Source organism: Chrysochloris asiatica, unplaced genomic scaffold, assembly GCF_000296735.1.
Source record: "Chrysochloris asiatica unplaced genomic scaffold, ChrAsi1.0 scaffold00025, whole genome shotgun sequence".
NCBI classification, from domain to species: domain Eukaryota; kingdom Metazoa; phylum Chordata; class Mammalia; order Afrosoricida; family Chrysochloridae; genus Chrysochloris; species Chrysochloris asiatica.
In genome coordinates, this window is record NW_006408543.1 from 9,629,750 (window position 1) to 9,633,909 (window position 4,160).

The following is a 4,160-nucleotide window of genomic DNA, read 5'->3' on the forward strand; positions in this document are numbered from 1 at the left end:
TTAAGAGTTGTACTGCTAACCTCAAGGTCAGCAGTTCGAAACTGCCAGCAATTCCTCTGAAGAAAGATGAGGTTTTCTGCTCCCATAATGATTTACAGCCCTGGAAACTCTATGAGTCAGACTCCACGACACATAACCATCAACATGACTACACTTGACATAGAAGCCTGGGTGCTGTTTACATTGTGCTATTGTCCCAGCAAATGTTAGGCGAAAGCTGAGGCATTCTGTTTCTATAAAGACTTACATCTTCAGAGACCCTATGGAGCAACACTGCTTTGTTCTCAGGGTCACTGTAAGTTGGAATGACTCAGGACAGTGGGTTTGGGTCTGTGGACACTTGACATGGTAATCCAGTCTACACATGCCTCTATCTGTGTGTATATTGTGAGTACCTACATTACCGACCGCTCGTCTGTCAGTCTGCCATACTGTGATGGCTTACATGTTGCTGTGATTCTGGAAGCTATGCCACCAGTATTTTAAATACCAATAGGGTCAGCCATGATGGACAGGTTTCAGATGAGCTTCCAGATGAAGACAGACTAGAAAGAAGGAGAGATGGACAACTTCTGAATATTTACTCACTGAAAATCTTATGAATAGCCGTGGAACACAGTCAGATAGCACCAGAATATTGAATATTGAATCCTGATGAAAAGCACCAAAATATTGTCAGATATACTGCTTGGAAATGAACCTTTCAAGTTGGAAAGCAAACAGAATATGAATGGGGAAGGGCTGCCTCCTCAAAGTAGAGTTGACAGTGATGACATGAATGGAATAAAGCTTTCAGGCCCTTCATTGGCTGATAGGATTAATAATCAAAACATAGAATGTACAAAGTATGAATTTAGGAAAATTGAAAATTGTCAAAAAATTAGATGGAATACATAAACATCAATATCCTAGGCATTACTAAGCTGAAATAGACTGGTATTGGCCATATTGAATCTGACAACCACATAATTTACTGTGCAGGGAATAACAAATTGAAGAGGAATAACATAGCATTGATCATTAAAAAGAAGATTTCAAGATCTATATTGAAATACAATGCTGTCTATGATGGGATAATATCCATATGCCTACAAAGAAGAACAGTTCATATAAATATTATTCAAATTTATGCACAAACCACTAAAGCCAGTAATGATGAAATTGAAGAATTCTACCAACTTCTTCAGTCTGAAATTGATCAAGCATGCAATCAAGATGTGTTGTATTGATAATTACTAAGTGACCAGAATGCAAACGTTGGAAACACAGAGTAGTTGGAAAATGTGGCCTCGGTGATAGAAACGATGCTGGAGATCACATGAAAGAATTTTGAAAGACCAATGAATTGTTTATTGCAAATACCTTTTTTAAACAACATAAAGGACAACAATAGCTTTTGTTGCCCTTGGAGGTCCTAGGCTTTGGGTCATGGCTGGCTCCATGCAGGGAGGCAGGGTGAGGGCCATAGACTTACTTGTGGGCCATGCAGCACGTTAGTCTCACCAGCTTAAAGCTGAATACTGACTCCAGGAAACCAGAGAGAAACCCACGAGGTCAGAGGAGGTAGAAAATGTGGCAGAGGTCATAAAGGAGAAAGGCAGAGAGGAACCAGGCCTTGACTGGGCTTTGAGGGAGGTCAGACTCTATTTTACATCTGAATCCCCAAATCCAGGTTTAGTGAAGGACACAGCTTCAAACACCAGCCTCAGCCTTTAAGTCTAAATAGACTACAGAATCTTACTGACTTGGGTTGAGTTGATCCTATTCAGCCTATTGACTTAAGGCAGCTCATCAATGGGAGACATGTGACTGTCCAACCACTTAAAAGGATTATGGTGTCCAGCTGGTAGAAGAGGGTGTTGACGCCTTCATGGCTGACGTTAATATTGAAGTGCAGTTGGCTTCAGAACTTGTCATTACTACAACTGAAAAAAGTGATGGTCTTGTGACTACAGCCTGGTATGATCCTAAATGTCTGGAAATTTTGTGCAAACCTGTCCCATTCTTTCTAGGTGGAAAACTCATTCCAAAATGAATGCTTCCACCCAAAGCACTGGCACTATATTATACCAATGCCGGGCACCATGGTTACCTGGTAGATCCTGACAAATTTCCTGAAGCAAGACTTGAACATGCCAAGATGTGTGGTTGTGTTTTACCTGATATCACGAAAGATGAACTCTTCAAAATGTTCAGTGCTTGAAAGGATCCATGGCAGATCTTCTTTGGTCTTGTTCCAGGTTGGGTGGTAAATATGGCTGACAAGAAAATCCTAAAGCCCACAGATAGAATCTCATCAAGTATTACAGCTCATGGACCCCCTCCAAGGGAGCAGTGTTCTTAGAGAATGCTGGAAAGGGAAGTATGCACATATATTTCTCTTGAACTTCTCTAATATCTGATTCTTCAGATCTTAATCTTTGTTTCCATTGTAATCATGTCTTATTATTGTTTTTATCTAAAATTAACATAAAAAGGAAGTAAGCAAGAAACAGAATATGCATGGATTATATCTTAATTAACGCTACCAACTCCCTTGATATTTTGTGACCAAAATGACCTTTATATTCTCCTTTGTTTAATTAAACTTTATGCAGGCTTCCTTTTGACCTCTGACCTCCCTCATTCACTGCTCCAGGTGCCCAGTCAAAGAATCTTTTTGCTACCTCCTTTATCCCCTCACCCCTTGTGGAATTCAGGTAGCTGAAACAGAAATAAATAACAATTGGAGCCAAACAACATTTACTGTAAACTCAGTAACTCATTCATCCCGTTAATCAACCCCCCAACATCTTTCAGTATTTCCCACCAGCCCACTGAAGCCTTAAGAGCCCTGCTGCCTTTACTTCAGCAGAGTTGAGCTCAGACTCAGTTCTACTTTTATCTCTTGTGTTGCAATAGATTTCTTTTTTTAAAAATAATAAAATTGTACTTTGCCTAATAAACAAAAACAAAAGACAACTAGGCACATGGACCTAACCATATGGAATACACAGAAGCCAAACTGATGACACCTGTGGAAAGAGACTGTAGAAAAGCTCCCAATCATCAGCCCAAACAAAGCCAGGGGCAGACTGTGGAACAGACCATCAGTTGCTGATATGCAAGTTCAGATTGAAGCAGAAGAAAAATCTAAAAAGTCCACAAAAGCCAAAATGTGACCTTGAACATATCCCACCTGAATTTAGAGTTCACCTTAAGAAGAGAGTTGATGAATTAACACCAATGGCAGAAGTCCAGCAGAGTTGTGGGATGACATCTAGAATGTCATACTGGAAGAAAGCAAATGGTCATTAAGACGATACAAAAAAGAAGAAAAACCAAAATGGACGTCAGAAGAAATTCTGAAAACTTGCTCTCCAGCATAGAGATGCTAAAGCAAATGGAAGAAATGAGGTGAAATAATTGAATAGAGAATTTTAAAGGGCGGCTCGAGCAGACAACGTCAACTAATGAAATGTGAAAAGATCTGGAGTTAGAAAACCCAAAAGGAAGAACACGGTCAGCATTTCTCAAGATGAGGGAACCGAGGAAAAGATTCAATACTCGACTTGCAATACTGAAGAATTTTATTGGTAAAATATTGAATGATGCAGAAAACATCAAAAGAATATGGGGGGAATTCACAGTCACAGGACCAAAAAGAAATGGATGATGGTCAACTATTTCAAGAGGTAGCATACGATCTAGAACCAATGATACTGAAGGAAGAAGCCCAAGGTCCACTGAAGACATTGGCAAAGAACAAGGCTCCAGGAATTAATGGAATACAAATTGAAATCTTTCAACAAACTGACGCAGCACTGGAGACACTCATTCATTGATGCCAAGCAATTTGGAATAGAGCTACGTAGCCAACCAATTAGAAAAGATTTCTATTTGTGACCAGTCCAAAGAGAGATGACCCAATGGAATGTGGAAATCATTGGACAATATCATTAATATCTCATGCAACTAAAATTTTTCTAAAGATAATTTTTTTTTTTTTTTAATGGCTGCAACAGTACATTGGCAGGGAACTTCCAGAAGTTCAAGCCAGTTTCAGAAGAAGACATGAAGCAAGGGATATAATTGTTCACATGAGAAGGATTTTGGCTGAAAGCAGAGAATACCACAAAGATGTTTACCTGTTTCTCATTGACCATGCAAAGACTTTCGAT

At 39.4% G+C, this 4,160-nt stretch overlaps 1 pseudogene; it reads left to right on the forward strand.

Moving 5' to 3' along the window:
* The first annotated feature begins 1,428 nt into the window (after positions 1-1,428).
* On the forward strand, positions 1,429-2,385 carry LOC102834905 (annotated as a pseudogene).
* The last annotated feature ends 1,775 nt before the right edge of the window (positions 2,386-4,160 follow it).